General features: G+C 40.6%; 1 protein-coding gene across 10 annotated transcripts in view; it reads left to right on the forward strand.

Annotated features, from left to right (window-relative positions):
• Positions 1–474: 474 nt before the first annotated feature.
• LOC114079095 (small integral membrane protein 36-like) overlaps positions 475–19,023 on the forward strand; it is a 235,256-nt gene continuing 216,707 nt past the window's right edge. For 4 of the 10 annotated variants that reach the window (XR_011705069.1, XR_011705070.1, XR_011705071.1 and 1 more), the window contains exons 1-2: positions 496–671; positions 16,893–16,969. The gene's annotated coding sequence lies outside the window, so the exon portion shown is untranslated. Of the gene's footprint in view, positions 672–16,892; positions 16,970–19,023 lie in introns of all 10 variants that reach the window. The other 6 variants (XR_011705073.1, XM_071603611.1, XM_071603610.1 and 3 more) reach the window with 6 other exon arrangements.

Genomic DNA, 19,023 nt, shown 5'->3' on the forward strand with positions numbered 1-19,023 from the left:
TTATGTATTTGAGTCATGATTGCCTTTTATTTCTATCAAACTGAAATCTCTATTAGGAAAAGAACAATGAGGGCTTATTCTAGCATAGTCGTGCGTCTGCCTTATGGTAAGAGTTCAATTAACAGTTGGATGAATGGATTTACACAGCTAGTTCTTCAATGCAAGATGGTTATCTTATAATATCCCTTTGCTGGGATGTGTCTGGCCACACAGCGTCTGGTGTCCTGTGTTGGATACTGCAGACCCGACTTAGAGCAAACCTTGAGTCATGGTTGTTTTCATGTGTTCTGGCTACTATAGCAAAATGCCTGAGTGCCTTGCAAACAACAGAAATGTATCTTCTCACCATTCTAGAGGCTGGGGACTGGAGTCTGCACCTGCAGACTGAGGCTCTGGTGAGAACCCTCTTCCTCAGAGACAGCCATGTTCCCAGTTAGACCTCAAGTGACAGAGGGCTGTGGGATCTCTTTTATAAGGTCCGAGTCCAAAGCCTAATCACCGTCCAAAGGCACCGCCTTCTAACACCGTCTCCTTGCAGGGGAGGACTTCAGTATATGAGCTGGTATGAACAAGCATCCAGAGCACAGCAAAAGCTGCCGGCCTGTGCCTGCTGACCTCTGTGCAGCTTCCACTCCCATCAGTCCTCCCTCTTGGAATTCTTTTCAGTTCAGGTAACTTTTGCATCAGAATGGACTCTTCTGGTCTCATTTGCAGAGCTCTCCTTACACCTCTAATGGGTGGCGGTTTGGGTTCTAGAATGTTCATTCCAGGCAGGAGAGTCCAAAGGAGAGGGATGTGCAGAGTAGAAAGAACATGGAAGAAACATGGAAATGGATGAGCCACTCCTCGTGATGGACGCTGTGATTCTAAGACAGGAATCAGGAGCTCACTGGATTGCTCCCAGAACCTGTTGGGAGGCTCTGAGCACAGGCAGGGCTCCTTCACGCCCTGGGTGCTGCAGTGCTGCCCTGGGCACGTGGCCTTCCTTCTTCCTTCTGCACAGAGCCAAGCAGCGCTCTAGCCCCTCAGGGTCTTCCAGGCAGGCCCCCTTTGCATGCAGGTGCTCACCCCAGCATCTGTGACAGTGCTGAGGCTCCGTTCAGTTTCCTGCCCAAATGGCAGGGAAGGGTGGAGCAGAAGAAAAACAGACCCCTGGGGGGCCACCAGGCTAAGCCATGCCCGTCATAGACTAAAAACAGCAAATTACAATTTCAGAAGATTATAAGTCAATGCCCAAAGAATAGCAAGATGGGAAAGCTACAAGTGACCCTGGAAGGAGGATTCAGGAAGAGATTGCAAACACAACAGAACAAATCAAACAGCATGAGGTCACCTCACAGAGGAACAAACAGACATGGGTCTCAAATAATACTGAAGACATCTAGCCTCTTCAGATAATAGCATAATGAGATTAGTATCAAGCTCTGAGTCACCAAGTAAAACTTAAATTAAGCTTAGCCTCTTATCTTTTGGGTTCCGATAAAATTATAAGAAATTTAGGAAATAATTTTAACAGTACTTTAATATAAGTGAGATTTGGAGCTGGAATAGATGTATGTATTCAATTTAATTTTATTGAGTACCTAATATGTACAATGAGTAGGCAGGATTCTAGACACTGGGAATGTAAAAGGAAGTAAAAGAGGTCAAATTCCCTGGTCTACTAGAACTTAAATTCTAGTGGACTAGAATGACCTATAAAATTTCTCTCAAAAGTCAGGTAAAAACGGATGCAGTGGTGCACACCTGTAATCCCAGTGGCTGAAGGCTGAGGCAGGAGGATCAGGAGTTCAAAGCCAGCCTCAGCAACAGCAAGGCACTAAGCAACTCAGTGAGACTCTGTCTCTAAATAAAATACAAAATAAATAGGGCTGGGGATGTGGCTCAATTATCGAGTGCCCCAGATTTCATCCCTGGTACCTCCCCCCAACCTCCGGCCAAAAAAAGAGCCAGGTACATAGATTTCTTTGGATCATACACTTCATTATCAGTCTGCAGTCATCTGAACATATTTAAGTCTAAGCTGAACCATTTGGAAATCAGTCCAGGTGTTCTTCCCTGCCTGTTGGACAAGTCACATCTTTGACAGCCACCACAGCACTCAGCTCATCTTAGAGTCCCTCACCCCTGCCCCCAATGTGAACTCAATCAATGTTGCTGCGTTAGGCTCCATGACATTTTTTTTTTAAAAAAAGGAGCTGGGGGGCAGTGGGAGATTATGTTCCACCAATTTGGATCCAGGACTAGGAAACACAGAGCCATTTGGATCGGTGGAGAGGATCCCCTGGAGGGACCAGTGCCTAGACTCAAATCTCCAGCTGACATGGGAAAGTTACATAACTGCTCCTTCTCATTCTTTGGCACAGCAGTGCTCTAGCTACAGCGTTGGATGTCACCCTGGGCTTGGCAGAGCTGTCTCTGCTTTCAGGGTCGCCCCTCCTGCAGCTCTCAGAGGAAACGAGGACTCTGGGGCCTATTCCTCCAGCTCCAGGGATGGCTCAGCTTGAAGTCAAGGTCTCCCTTTCTTCCTAAGAGACCAGACCCTTCCCCTTTCCAGCTGGCAGAGAAACAGGCTGCCTCCGCCAGGTTTCAGAAACGACAGTCATTCGATGGCGCAAGAAGTCAGACTGTGTTTGGGTACACACTGAAAGCTCTGGGGATCCTGCTGCTTAGGAGGAGATGGGTAAGAGCCAGTGGGAGGAGAATCTCTTTGATCTCGTTTCACACCCCACCACTGACAGCTCTGAATGAGGTTATCAAATGAAGCCTTCTTACTTGACATTGAGAGTCCAGTTAGCCACCGCCTCTTAAAATTAGAGAAACCCTCCCCTCAGCAAGAGAACAAGCAAGAGTATGTGGGCAGTTCTTTCCAAGCTGGATGATTTACTAAAGCAGATATGGGGGTGCAAGGAATGTGGGGGGGGGGGACAGAAGAAGGAGACAGTGAACTATGTAAGGACTCCTTAGCCCTGTATCTCTAATGCTGGGAATAGCAATATCCTCGGGGCAGGAGGGAGCTTGCTCTTTCCAAGGCTTTGAGCTCTTTTCCATAGATTCAGCAGGGGAACTTTCAAAGCAAGATTCCCCCACCCCTTTCTCCACCCAGGTCCTGGGGAAGGACTTAGACTACTTATACAACCATCTGGGAACAGCCCAAACCCAGTGGCAATTACCTCTCCACTTTCAGGAAGATGTGAGGCCGTCTGTTTTTTATTACTTTGCTCTTATCACATCATGCTGTTCTCTTGGGGAAGCAGTCTCATTTCCAAGAAACCTGTTTTGATTTTCCTCCCTTGCAGTCTTCCGGGCCCTTGCCTCCTCCCTCTGCCCAAGCCCTCCCTCATCATCTCACCCCTAACCCAATCCACTTCTACATCAGGCCCCTTCCCCCACCCTACAAATTTGGAAGTAAGCTGCAAAAGGACCCTAAGTAATACCAGACCTAGGAAATAAAAAGATGAGAGTTTGATCAGAGAAGGCAAAATATTATTCTCCGGCCTTGGTCATTTCCAGGTTGCTGCCTTCTTGCTTGTGTGGTTAATGGGACCATGGACCTCAGTCCATTTTGTGGTCCTAAAGCTTGGCAACTTGGTGGAAGTGGCCCCAGCTTGTTTGCAGGTAGGACTCCTTATAAGAATCCTAGAGGCCCAGTCTGAAAGGCAGAAAGAGTAAGATATGTGTTAGAGCCCAGCTGCCACCCTCCAACACCATCTCCCTCAGAACTCAGGGGTGGTATGGAAGGCAAGCATCCTCCATTGTTCCAGAAGTTTCCAAAGGACCTGGAAGGTTCTTGGCCAATGAGGACCAGCTGTCGGCTGCTGCTCATGCTGGTGCCACTCAGTGGGATTGGGGAACCCCCTTGTGTCTCTCTATAAGTTCTTATCACTTGCACTTTCTCCAGTTTTTACTTCCTTCTTTCTTTGTCCTTAACATTTTCCCCCAAAACACACACCTTTTTCTGTTTTGCCCCATCTTTTCTAGAGTCTCCCTCATAGTGACTCATCCCTCTTCCCCAATGGGACAAACAACTTCAACCAGAGACCACTGAGGTGTCCCTGCTCCAAGGCTTCAGAGATCACCTCAATTCCAATTGTTCCTATGCCCCAACCTGTGGAAAACCAATGTCTCCACACTTTCGGTGAATTCTTCAAGAGGCAGATCATTTGAGTGAACGCAGGGTCTCAACACCTAGTTCTCCTGAGTGAGCTAACAGTGTCTATCTTGCTAATTCTTTTTATATCAGTATCATCCAGATAAGAACCTGATCACTTCCTCAGTTTAAAAAAAAACAATTCACAGCAGGTGCCTCTGTGTGTGTGGATGGAGAGGTTTAGAGCAACTTCAGATCACAGGTAGCTATCCCTTTTATGAAGCAATCAAACCACACTTTGAGATTTTTCATAGACTCCATGACCCTCTGGGGCCCTAGCCTCTCCTTCTCTCAATGTCCCTGTTCCTCATCTCTCCTCTTCACCACCTCCTTGTGGGACAGATCATTGTCTGTCCCACAAAAGAACCAGTCATTTCTTTAAACAGGTCTATCTTCCTTAGAAAGTTGTGGTAGGATTTTTTAATTTTTATTTTTTATTCTAAATTGACAAAAATTATAGTTGTATATATATTTACGAAGCACAATTTTATTTTAGAGTTTAATCATAAAAATATTTGTAAACATTTAGATAAGCAGAGAATGTTATATCATTTTAAGATGTAACAGATTCAAATAAGATATAACAAATGTTAAAATGTTGTCAGTTTTGCTCCAGGTCTCTCTCTCCCTCTCTCTCCCTCCCTTCTATCCCCCCAGAAATAATTTTTTTTAGTACTAGGGATTGAAAGATTGAACCCATGGAGCACTTTACCACTGAACCACATTCCCAGCCCTTTTTATTTATTTTGAGATAGCATCTTGCTATGTTGCTTAGGGCCTTACTAAGTTGCTGAAGCTGGCTTTGAACTTGCAATCCTCATGCCTCAGCCTCCCAAATCTCTGGGATTATAGGTGTGCACCACCACGCTTGGCTAAATACAACTCTTTATACAGCTAAATCCCGGGCCCATCCCTTTCTTTCCCTCTTCCCTTCCTTGGGGTTGTTGTATCATCCTCATGCATGGTTTTGCACTTTGGTTACATACAAAGATTTCCATAAACAGTATACAGTATTGCTTGAGGAGTTTAAAAATGTTTGTCTAATATTTGCAGCAGATGCTAGGAATGAGCTTATAAACCACAGCAACCCTGTCTTACTCTGGTTCCCATCTCTTACCATTTCATCCCTGGGCCCATCAATTGGAAGACACTTAACAAATACTCTGAATGAATTGCATAAGAAAATAATATCCACTAAGTCATTGATAATCAAAGTATACCAAGTTCAGAAGTAATCCAAATATGCGGGTATTCTGTATATGTCTTACAAAATGTTTTGGCCTAAAAATCTTCCATGACAACAAATAACTCTTCCAACATGGGTACCTTCTTTCCTAGAGGAAGGGAGCTTCACAAATGCCTCACTAAAGCCACTTCTATCCAAGGACACAATGTGTCCCCCTTCACGTGGCTCTCCACATGACCTGATTTCAGTGAGATCACCTGGGACTTGCATTCTTAGTCCTCACCCTCTCTTTCCCAAAACCGCTGACGTCATGGATGAGCTCAGCCTCTTTTACCACCCTCAGTTCATCCCCTCCAATACCAAAAAGGGAACCTGATATCACTATGTTGGGAGCAGCCAAAATCCCAGCTGTCACTTGGTGGCATGGTGGAGTTCACCTCCCTAAGGCGTTATGACTCTGCCAAATTGTGAAGGAACAAATTAGAGACGCCAGTTCAACCAGGCTGAAACTCCCTATAAAACAGAAACTCCACCCAGAATGATGGTGCTAGAAATCACTGCAATCTCCTTCACAGCTCTGACCTTCAGTAGAGGGGTCACCTAATTTATCACCCAGACTCTAAAGCTTGAAAGTGAAGATGGTGCTATTCATAATTAGGCCAGGTTAACAGGATGTAATAGTAATTAGTATTACAGAATTAGTATCACAGAATTAGTAATCCTATGTAAAAAGCCAAGTATGATGTCTCTTCTTAGAAGATGCCTCAAGTGACATTCAGACCTTCAGGGAATGACGCCCTCCATCCCTCTCCCAGTATTGATCTGACAATGAATGAGTCCATTCTCTTACAGAGCCTGTGAAGACCTAACCCTCATATAGTTAAGTTTCTCCACTGGAATGAAAGTAGTGCCAATCCTTTCCTCATAGCCCTCTGAAAATTTGCAGGGAAATGACAACAAATGTCAGACCCATGTAAATCAGAAGAGAAAGAAAATATCACCAGGGGATCAGCACTGTAGCTCTGAAACAGGGCCCATTTGGCATCGTACTAGTGTTTATTGGGTGACCATACAGCTCCAAGAATGGGAATGTGGGCTTCAGGATAGACGAACTGGGATTTCCAGCACTCTTCATATAACCTTAGACAAGTTACTTCTCTAAACCTCAGTTTATCCATCTATAAAACCGGGGTAAGGATGATATCAATCAATCTCCTGGGTTAGTTAGACATTTTCAGTAAGACAAGGAATTTAAAACCCCAGGGACAGAACTCAGTGTGTTTCAGTACCTAGCAAATATCTCCATTGCTATTCATACTATCGAAATCATCATTGTATTTTTTTCATCATTAGCTCTTCCCACTCCCGTATACATACTCTCTCTCTCTCTCTCTCTCTGATCAAACTGGCTATATTTTTTTTCCAAAAAATAAAAAATGCTTTTTCTTTATCACTTCTATATTTTTGCTCCTGCTCTGTTTGCTCCCTGGAATTCTTGTATCTTCCCTCTCTATTTTTATCTTCTTGGCTCAGCATGGCGGCATCTTACCCCCTTTCAAAGGCCCACTTCAACTGCTCCACCCTCCAGGGAGTCTTCTAAAAGGTGAGTTTTTTATCCCTCAATCTGTTGTTTTCTTATCATTTCCACTTTGTGTTTCAAGGGATTCGCATATTTCTAGTACACTATAAATTCTTCAAGGACACATACTACATCTGATCAAGATTTCTCTTCCCCACAGAGCTTATAATACACTTGCAAATGGTGCTCAGGAAATATTTCTCTTTTTTTTCCATTTTTTATTGGTTTTATTTTTTAAATACACAACAGCGGAATGCATCACAATTCTTATTACACATATAGAACAATTTTTCATATCTCTGTTTGTATATAAAGTATGTTCACATCAATTCATGTCTTCATACATGTACTTTGGATAATGATGTCCATCACATTCCTCCATCTTGACCACAGTAAAGTTTAGAACACAGGGATTACCAGCTGAACTCAAGTAAGACCTAGGATTCACTGACAACTTATCAGCTAAAACAAATTATTTAACCTCTTCAAATCTTGATGTTCCCCTCCCAAAATGGCACCAGCAAGATGAGGACTATTGTTCTATCTAGACTTGAACCATTGATAAACATTTAGAAGACAATGCCCTTCCATTGGATTTTTTAGTTTAGTCAATGTTGCAATCAACTTTATCTTCTGTGATGCACTTTTGGAAAGATGCATATCTACTCCCATAATGTTGTTTTTGTTTTTCTTTTTGTTTTGTTGTTTTTATTTAAATCACTGCCAATAAATGCAAGAGACCTCTGTAGCAAAGACCTATCCTATCTCTTCTACTTGGGGTCAAGTCTAACTTCCCGAAAGCTCTCAATTGCAACAGCCGCAGTGCACACAAATTTTCATGAGAAGCAATATAGACATTAATCTCACACAGTGTGTTGGCTCTTGAGCTGAAGAACTCATAGGGATTTCCTTTTCTCTGGCACGATGCACGTGAAAACAGAAGTCTGATTTTGTTTATTTACAAATACCTCCCTTCTGGGTCCACTTTGAGTAGTTCTTTTTCTACCACTTAGTTTGTTTCTTCTCACCAGATTACTGGTTCCCCTGGGGACTTGCTGTTTACCACTTCTGAACCTTGACACAAGCCATCCACCCACCTCTTCCATCCAAATAGAACAGAACAGAGTGGTGAGGAGGGTGGGTTCTGGATGAACAAAACCAGACACCATTTCTGGCTTCACTACTGACAGTCTAGAAATGTTGGACAACACGCTTCCCCTTTCTGGGCTATAATTTCCTCATCTATAAAATGTAAATAACTAGTAAGAGTGCCTTCTGATTATATAAAGAACTGAGCTGAGGTGAAAAGGTTGCCCTTCCACATCAAACACACAGAGAAATATGACACACAATATAGCAAAAAGTAAAACATTTAAACACATTACCAAACTCATAAATAATAGAAGGAAAATTCCCAGGTTCCACAAACAGAGCGGAAACTCAGAGACAGGGTAGGGAATGGTGGACAGATGGGCAGAAATTGGCAAAGGCCTTCGTGATGGGAGTCATGTTTCAGGTCTCTGTCAGGAAAGGTGCTGAACTTGAGTACCCTACTTAGAGCTGTTGGCACAAAGTGCCATCAGACCATGGAATTGGTCTTGAAATACTCCTTCCATTGGTCTGAATGCATGATAAGAAAGCTACGCACTATCAGCCAGGTGCCATGGGCAGAAATTTAGACCTATAAGAAATCTCAGACTCTAATTTAACATTTTCCACCTGGGGAAAGCAAAGAAAGCTTAGAATTTAGCACAAAAACAAATTCAATCTTGGTAAAAATCCATTGACCTCTACAAGAAGTAAACTCAGATCACTCTATAAGGGAGCTGATACTCCCTGAGGATGAGCCAGAAAACAATTTCCAAACATCCAATAAGTCACACAAGGGGAAATTGGCAACGAATAGAAGGAATGGCCATAGAAAACAGAGCTCGAATAACATGAAAATTATTTTAAAATAAATATTTTTAGCCTTAAAGAGAGAAGGAACATAAACATAAGACATTATGAAAACATTTTAAAGAATTTTAAGAAAAATATCTCTTGAGAACCAAATAGAAATCTGGATAAGAAACACGTAGCCATTGCAATATGTACAATCATACTTCATGCGTGGGTCAAAGGCAGGTTATTATTCATATCTGAGGAAATAATTGAAAAATAAGAATGTGGTGCTGATGCTTGAATATTATCACAGGAGACAACCAAATGGGAAACAGGCAAGATAAAAGAACTGGAGGGTAGGGTGAGATGGGCCCACGAGGGGCTAACGGGAATTCGAAGGGAACACAGAAAATGAGGGAGGAGGGAAGAAATATCAAAATAGAGATTGGATGATGAGTTATCCAGAATTTAAGGGCTGAAGTCCTCAGAATGAAGGACGATTCTTAGTCTTAAAAAGAAAAAAAATAATAATAATAATAATAATAACAAAAAACACCTAGTTATACTAATAGTGTAGTAATTCTCCCAGATACACCATAATCTGTTTTATAGTGACAGAATGTGAAAACAAATCATTTGGATCAAAACATCAAAATCTCCTGAGAAAAGGCAGATTATTCACGAAGAAATGACCAGGACATAGAGAAGTCTCCCTGTTAGCAATAACGGATGCCAGGAAACAGTAGAACAATATCTTCAAAGAGCTAAGTATAAACTCTTTGCCCATCTAGATTTCTATACTCATCTAAATCCTCACACAGGAATGAGAAAAAGTGAAGAAATCTTTCACCTCAAAAAGACTTGAATTTCATATGGGGAAAAAATGGGAGTTCATAACCCACTTGAATCAAAGTGTGAAATATGATATATCAAGAAATTTGTAATGTTTTGAACAACCAACAATAAAAAATTTAAAAAAAAAAGTAAAAAATATAAAAAATAAAAAATAAAAAAAAAGACTTGAGTTTCTTATTTACAGTCTCAGGTCAACTACTTCTACAGAATAACATTCTGCTAAAAGAACCTTAAGCCCCGATGGAAAGATAAGGATTCAAAAAGAGAAAAGAAATTGGCAAACACCTTGGTAAATCTAACGTATTGTTAAGAAGAATATTAGGCAAATTGGGTGGGGGTGGTTAAAACAAGTTGAAACTAAGGAACAAAAACATGGAAGTAGAAATGCAGAAAAAGCTAAAAATATTTTAGGTATTGTTTACAAAGAGATGAAAGAGATCAATTGATTTTAGACTCTTTTTTTTTGGCGGGGGGGTGAGGTACAGGGATTGAACTCAGGGACACTCAACTACTGAGCCACATCCCCAGCCCCATTTTGTATTTTATTTATAGACAGGGTCTCACTGAGTTGCTTAGAGTCTCTCTTCTGCTGAGGCTAGCTTTGAACTTGCAGTCCTCCTGCCTCAGCCTCCCAAGCCACTGCACCTAGCAATTTCAGCCTTTCTAATGCACACATGTTAAAGATGTAAGGCAACTGTTGCAAGAACAGAAACAGAATGTTGAACTTCTACAGGGAAGCAAAAGCAAGAATAAAGAAAGCCTGATTCATCAGATAAAGGACAGAAAGGGAATGGGGTGAGAGGGAAGGAAGAAGGTAGAGAAACAGAAAACATAAACGAAATTGTTTCCTGAAGCACGTACAAATCTGAATACATGTGCACAGATTCAACTCCCCTCTGAAAAGACAAACTATTAAACTGCACTGTTCTTTTTGTGATTGCAAGATAGGCTGTTCACAAAGACATAACCTAAACAGAAGGGCACAGAAAGGTTAAAAACGAAGGGATCAGAAAATAATATACCTCACAAATGTCAGCACAGAGAATCCCCTCCCCCACCCCCCCGTGGGTTGACAGCCTATTTCTAAAATTCATTTGGTAGAAGACCATGAAATTATGAAAAAGGTAAACAAGGAGACAGATCTTGCCTTACTAAGTATCAAGATGCATTTTAAATCATAGTAATTAAAACCCTGTGGTATTGGCATGAAAATGGACAAAACAGACTAAAGGAAGAGAAGATTCAGCCCACGGACTTGTTGAGACACAAAGCTCTAAGAACTAGCAGAAAAAACGAAACACGAGTGAAATCAGTTTTATGGGACACCTGACTGTTCAACTGGAAATGAGTACAAGTAGACAGACCCCTCCGTGGGTCCATATGCAAAAAGCGAATTCCATAAGGATTAAAAAATCTTCTTCTGAAAACCAAGCTTTTTAGACATTTTAGAAATGTTCTAGATGAAGGAAACTATCTTTGTGACATTAGGAGAGGAAGTCACAAAAGTCAAATCTGATGAAGAAAAAGCTTGGTCTATTTGAGTGAAAGAAATATGTTAGAATGACAAAAAAATAAAATAAAGTTAATATGTGAGCAACAGACCAGAGAAAGATGGATGAGAGTCCAAATTATAAAAGAACCATGACACACACACAAAAAAACAAATATTTACCTAAAACTATTACTATAGGATTAAGATTTCAACATGTGGATTTGGGGGAAACATAGACATTCAATCTATAACAGTATCTAAAAGCACAATTCCCTATGTGATCTATAATTCATACAGTAATATTAGTGTCTAATACATAGTTTGATATATGAAGTTCCAAGTATTCTACACATTTCATCTCTCCAAAATATACGTGTTGAAACCCTGTCCCCCAGAGTGATGGTATCAGAAGTGGGAGCTTCGGAGGTGATAGGGTGCTGAGTGTGGAGCCTGCATGAATGAGATTATGCTCTTATGAGAGAGCCCCAGAAAGCTCCCTTGGCCTTGTGCCATGTAAAGTGACAATGAGAAGATATTGTTTGGACAAGGGCGCAGGTCCTCACCAGGCACCAATTCTGCCAGCAACTTGATCTCGGACTTCCTAGCCTCCAGCATTATGAGAAATAAATTTCTGTTGCTTAGTAAGCTACCCCGTCTATGGCATTTTGTCATAACAGCCCTAATGGACTTTTTAGTTTGTATAATTGACCATAATTTAAAACAAAGGAAAGGAAAATTATCTTTCTGAAATTCACTCTGAGTCTTTGATTATAAGACATTTAATCAATGGAGAGTTGCCTCAAAGCAAAAATCTCCTTTATGTTGTAAATACTGTGTATGTATATTTAAAATTAATTTTTTTTTAAAAAAAGTGTTGACTTTGGCAAATAAATTATAAAAGGAAAAGATCAGGTGGTAGAAATAGGGGGAAAAGTAGTACAACATAACACTATCCCTTCACCACATCTGGTATCTCATTTAAAGATCGTGGGCCACTCTATTTCTTTACATCTGATTCCCAGGCCAGAGTGGCCCCTTTCAGTTACACACACACACACACACACACACACACACACACACACACGGCTTTCCTGCCTCAGTCAGACCTTCACTCCACTGTTCCATCAAGTCTTGAGCACATATACCCCTGCTCCTCAGTGGTCTCATTCTACAATTTCATAACTTCAGAGATGCCTTTGGGGTCCTGCTGCCTGGGTCTTCGCTCTTCCCTTGCTTATGACTCTCAGTCAATGTGCCCTCTTCATTTACTTTATAGAACTTATCACCATTCATTATATATATGTGTCTTGTGTGTGGTTTTTGTCCTTCTCTCCCATGACTGCAGGGATGCTGGTTATTTTATTCACAATGTGTACTAGTATTAATACTGCCAGGCACCTAGAAAGGCACTCAAGATTATGTGAGAGTGTGTATGTGTTTATTTACCTTTAATTGAATTAAAAAAAAAATTCTCAAGGGAAATTTTACCCTGAGCCAAGATTGACCCTGGGCATCTCCCTTTTCACCAGTGGAAAGAAGGTTACAATAATTGTGGAGGGCACTTGCAAAGGGCGCAGGCTGCACTCAGACCATAAGAAACTTAATGAGAGATGATTGAACACAGCCAAGGGCATGTGGGGGCGCAAAGGACATGATGGTGACTTGGGAACGGGGATCTCTCTCAAACCATCGCTCGGCTCCAGTAATAGGAAAATGAAAAACAGGCCCAACTCTTAGAAGCTAATTGTTTAAGATGTGATTTAGAAGGAAAGGAGAGGAGGAAGGAAGGAAGGATAGAAAAGGGAAGGGAAGAGAATGAGAAGGAAGAAACCCAATGTTCTTGATGTTTTTATTCTATGCAATTAAGAGCAACATATCACTAGGGAGGAGGGAACTCTAATGAAATACTTGGAAGACTTTATTGACAGAACTAAAGCAATTTGTGCTGGTCTTTGAGAAAGATCTTATTGAACAGTGGGCCACCAATCCCAGTCACCGATGGCAAAGACTCTCTGTGTATAAATTATTCGTCAAGAACTGGTTGCACCACCTTCTTCTCCATCTCCAGACTCTGCTTCTTCTAAGAGTCCTTTCTTTATCTCTTCTTTTAATTATTTGTTCTTTTTAGATATACATGACAGTATAGTGCATTTTAGCATATTATACATACATGAGGTATAACTTATTCTAATTAGGATCCCATTCTTGTGGTTGTACATGATGTGAAGTTACTCTGGTGGTATATTCATGTATAAGGATAGGAAAGTTAGATCTGATTCATTCTACTGTCTTTCCTGTATCTAACGCCCCTCCCTTCCCTTCATTCCCCTTTGTCTGATCCAATGGACTTCTATTCTTCCTCTCCCCACCCTCCCTTGTTGTGGGTTAAGATATACATATCAGAAAGAAGATTCAGCCTTTGGTTTTTGAGGACTGGCTTATTTCACTTAGCATGATAATTTCCAGTTCCTTCCATTTATTGGCAAATGCTAAATTTCATTCTTCTTTATGGCTGAGTAATAGTTCATCGTGTATATACCACATTTTCTTTATTCATTCATCTATTGAAGAACACCTAGGCTAGTTCCATAGCTCAGCTCTTGCGAATTGAGCTACTATAAGCATTGATGTGGCTGCATCATTGTAGTATTATGGTTTTAAGTCCTCTGGGTATAAACCAAGGGGTGGAATAATTGGGTCAAATGGTGGTTCCATTCCAAGTTTTCTGAGGAATCTCCATACTGCTTTTCAGAGTGGTTGCACCAATTTGCAGTCCCACTAGCAATGTTTAAATGTACCTTTTCCCCCACATCCTCACCAACATTTATTGTTACTTGTATTCTTGATAATTGCCATTCTGACTGGAGTGAGATGAAATCTCAGTGTAGTTTTAATTTGCATTTCTCTAATTGCTAGAGATGTTGAACATTTTTTTCATATATTTGTTGACCTCTTCTGTGAAGTGCCTGTTCAATTCCTCTGCCCATTTATTGATTGGATTATTTCTTCTTTTGTGTCAAGTTTTTTTTACTTATTTGTATATCCTGGAGATTAATGCTCTGTCTGAGGTGCAGATGGCAAAGATTTTCCTATTCTGTAGGCTCTCTCTTCAAGTTCTTGATTGTTTCCTTTCCTATGAAGAAACTCTTTAGTTTGATGCCATCCCTTTTATTGATTCTTGATTTTACTAAGAAGTAAAGCTTTAGGAGTCTTATTGAGGAAGTCTGTTCCTAAGCTGACATGATGAAAAAATTGGGCCTACTTTTTCCTATAGTAAGCACAGGGTCTCTGGTCTAATGTCTAGGTCCTTGGTCCATTTTGAATTGAGTTTTGTGCAGGGTGGGGTTCAAATCCATTCTACTAGATATGGATTTCCAGTTTTCCCAGCACCATTTGTTGAAGAGGCTGTCTGTTCTTCAGTGTATGTTTATGGTGCCTTTGCCTAGTATGAGATAATTGTATTTATGGGGGTTTGTCTCTATCTTCTATTCTGTTCCATTGGTCTTTGTGTCTGGTTTTGTGCCAATATCATGCTGCTTTTATTACTATAGCTCTCTCAGAGCCCTTTCTTACCCACAGTGTCACCACTCCATTGCTCAGGACTCCTCAAACCTGCAGCTGGTTTCACAACTCACTATCACTGGCTCTGGCATGCCAGGTAGAAGAACCCTGAGGATTAGAGTCATCTAAAAACCAACGCTATCCCCGGGTCTGAATTGAATTTTTCAATTCCTTCCAAAAAACCTGATAAAAAAAATATTGCTGTCCCAGTTTTGCCTGTGTTATGGTTTGGATAGGAGGTGTCCCCACAAAAGCTAATGCAGGAATATTCCGAGGTGAACTGATTAGATCATGCAAACTGTAGAGTCATATATCCTGGTTTGAATGGACGGACTAGGTGGCAACTCTGGGCAGGTGGGGTTTGATGGAAGAAAGGTCACTGCGGTGTTCCCTGGAGGGGTGCATCTTCCCTGCAGCTGCCTCTTTCTGGCTTTTGCTCTCTGCCTCCTGATCCCACCATGAGCCAGTAGCTTTACACCATCACAGGACCTTCCCCTGTGATGTGCTGCCTCCCCTTAGGTCCAGAGCAATGGAGTTGGCCATCTCTGGACTGATACCTTTGAAATGGTGCGCCCCAAGTAACCATTTCCTTCTTTCAGTGTTTTGGTTGGGTCACAGTGACACAAAACTAACTAATGAAAGCAAGAAAGATTAACAGAAATTTGTAGTTTTACTCAATCACAGAGCTAATAAGAGCCTGTGTTGGTTTATTTGATCCCCAAATCACCATCTCTTCTCTGCACATGGTATCTCTTGGCCACAAGGCAGGGGTTTCTAGACAAATGGAACTACCTCCTACTGTCAGATGATCTTTTTTAAAAACGTGGACTTACTTATGTCACTTTCCTGATTAAAAAAAAAAAAAAACTCCTTAAAATAGTTCTTTCTTACAGAAAGGTTGTGCTAATCCCTGTCCCAGAAATGGGAACCCCTCAACTCTAAATCTACACACAAAATCACATGCACACATGTGTGTACTTATACACGCACACATGAGGACACACACATCATTCAGAGTTTCATTTAAATCAGTACTTCTCTTTGGCTTTTTCTATATCACAAATCAATTAAGCAATTCACCAATTTCAGAGTATATGCAAACTCTCTGGGAAGGTCTCACACTCGGAAATTCAATATCAGTGTTTCTGGAGAGGAGATCAAAAATCTGCATGTTAAACAATCGCTTGAAATGAATCTGGTGTGGGTGGTTCCAAGAACTAATTCTGAGGGGGTAAACCAGGCTGTGGGATTCCACCACACCAGCCTTCCTCTTGGAGCAGCACTCTCATTCAACACTCATTAATTTGACAGACATTTATTAAGTATTCACTACATTTTTCTGGAAAATGGGGATACAACAGTAAAGAGAATAAAGGCCCTATTCTCACAAAATGAACAATGCCATTGGAATAAAAAATAAATAAATAAATAAATAAGTAGGTCCATGGACATAGGGTCTGTCAGGTGGTGGCAAAGAGGAATAAGTAGAAAAAGGAAAGAGTGACGGGGGCTATTGTGTTATCACATATTTAATATGTTCTCCTTAAAGGAAGAGCTCTATCTGTCTCCTTCTCTTCTGTACCCCAAGTATCAGGGACCTAGCATGCAATAAGTATCTTAAAGTAAAAATAGGAGTAGTTTATGATGCTAGAAATAAGGACCTTCAGAGTGGCTATTATAAATCCAAAGACGATGACATGACATCCAACAGTTGCCACGTGGAACAGCCTCTGTTGACATTGCAAAGCAGAATGGGAAGGTTCCAAGCCAAGAAATACAATAGTCTGCTAGCTCTCTGCACTGATCGGGGCTCTGCCGTGAAATTCTAAATACTAGACTCATCTTAGTTTTGACCTTCAGGATGAAACCAAATCAATTTGCTCCCTCTTTTACTTAATTCTCTTTAAATATTTTAAAACTATCCTGTTACCCCTTCTCTGGGCTACCTATAGGAAAATGAACCACTCCTCATGGGATAAGCTTTCAAAACTTTTCAGCATCCTAAACACTTTTGTTTGGGGATATAGTTCCGTTTAAAATCTTCTTTTAAAAACAGAGTACTCAGAAGTGAACACAAAACTCTAGGTGTAATCAGATCTTTCAGAATTTAAATTAAATACTTATAGAATGTAATCTGATAAACACATGTAACATTTGCTTTCTTTCTTTTTATTTTTTTTTTCAGTATTGGTAAGCAAGCGTTCCACCACTGAACTACATCCCCAGCCCTAACACACTTGCTTTCGGTACCATTGACAAAATGTGAGTCATGTTACCTTTTAAGCTCTCAGCTCATTTTCATATGGACCATTAAGAAGATAGGAATTCCCATCCTATGCTTCTATAGTCAAGTTTTTTTAACCTCAATGAATAGTTTAACTTAATGAGATTAAGTGTTTTCTTATTTGTGCAGGCCAACTTTGCATATTCTAAGTCTTGATTCTCTCTTCCAACAATGTACTATTTCCCATAAGACTGCATCTTTTGTGACTAAGACCTGCAAAAGAAAGAAAGAAAGAAAGAAAGAAAGAATTCTAATCAGAAAAACAAGCTTAGCAGCCAGGTACAAGTATTTCTCTCGAGAGCTGCTTGATATTACACTGTGAGTGCAACATCAGTCACTCGCCTGCCAAAATAAATGATTGAAGTCAAAGCCAAAAGGACTGGAACAAGCGATCAGCCTGTGACGGTCAGCTCTGACTCCCTGAAGGATAAATAAATACAGTGGAAAAAAAATACACAAATCTATCCTTCTTCCCTCCCAAAAACTTTTCCAAAAGGAAGGAAATAAAGGAGTTAAATTGATACAAACTAAAATAATATAAATACTCAAGTTTAAAGAGAGCAATAGAGATGAAAATAGTATATAAAGATATTGACAAAGTATTGAAACTTGAAAAAAAAAATGGTGTGTTAGTTTTCTATCAGTTGTGACCAAGATTCTTGAAAAGATTAACTTAGAGGAGGGAAGATTTATTTTGGGCTCATGGTTTCAAAAATTCTGTTCATGATTGACCAACTCCATTGCTCTGGGTCTGAGATAAGGCAGAACATCACAGTGGAAGGGCATGGCAGAGGAAAGCCACACAGCTCCTGATAGCCAGAAAGCAGGGAGAGTGGGAGAGAATCCAGGGACAAGATAGAATCCCCAAGGCACATCCCAGTGACCTGCTTCCTCTAGCCACACCCTACCTGCCTACAGTTACCAGTAGAACAGTTATCAAGTCCAATAGTCCTTTCAAATGATTAATTCACTAATCAGGCTACAGCTCTGTCTCCTGAGCTTTTGGAAGCCCTCATAGTCAAACCACAACAGAGGGTTCAGTACTAATTGACTTGATAAGTCCAATATAAACCGAGGTAACAGAGTGAAAGACCAACAAGCAGCTCATTCCACGGAACCCAGAGAGGCTGAGAGTACTGGGACACCAGGTTTCTCAGATGGTCAAGTCAAACAGTGGAATAGCAGGATTATATAAGAGGTTAAAGGCCCCCAAATCCCATCACCCTTCCGCAAACTAGTTAACTACCCTCCTTCCGTTAAACGGAGTTTACTGCCTGGAAAAATTTAACCAGTTCTCAGTTCTCATCTCTCAGCTGTGCTCCCCAGCATTGGCAGCTGGACTTGTAACATGAGTCCACAGACTGAACAATTCCTCTCTGCAGAAACGAAGTTCAGGACTTTTGGAGCTCCCCAATAAATCAGCCAAGTCTACGCCCAGTCTCCCTAAAATGAAGTCAACCACCCACCCCCAACCCATAGGAATCCAAGTCATCTTGGAAGAGAGAAAAAAAACTCTTAGCAAAAAAAAAAAAAATGCTCTTTCACAAAAGAATAAAATTTTTCAGATAAAAATTTCCCACTGAGTGTCCAACCCAATAGGTTTTATTAAAAGACCTACTCTGGCACACATTATTGTGAAATTTACACCAGAAGCATGCATGTGAAATACTGTGAAATCATATTGATACTAAGCTTCTTCACAAGAACATTTGAAGCTAAAAGACAAAGTAGCAGATGTCTTTCAGTTTCAGAGACAATGAGATTCTGGGTAGAATTCTACGTATGCACACAAATGCCCACAATCCCTATTAATCATCGAAGGAGTAGAATCAAAATGTTTTTAGATACAGAATTAAAACAAATAAAAAAATTTTTAAAAAAAGAAAATCACACAAACAATCAGGGCAAAAATTTTCAATGAATTCCTAGTTTGGAATAATATATAAACGAATTCTCGATGATCTGCAAAAAAGAAAAAAGAAAAATTCTGCCTCAAAATTCTAGTCATCCAGCATCCTTCTCCACAAGCAAC

The sequence above is a fragment of the Marmota flaviventris genome, chromosome 17, assembly GCF_047511675.1.
Source record: "Marmota flaviventris isolate mMarFla1 chromosome 17, mMarFla1.hap1, whole genome shotgun sequence".
Taxonomy (NCBI): domain Eukaryota; kingdom Metazoa; phylum Chordata; class Mammalia; order Rodentia; family Sciuridae; genus Marmota; species Marmota flaviventris.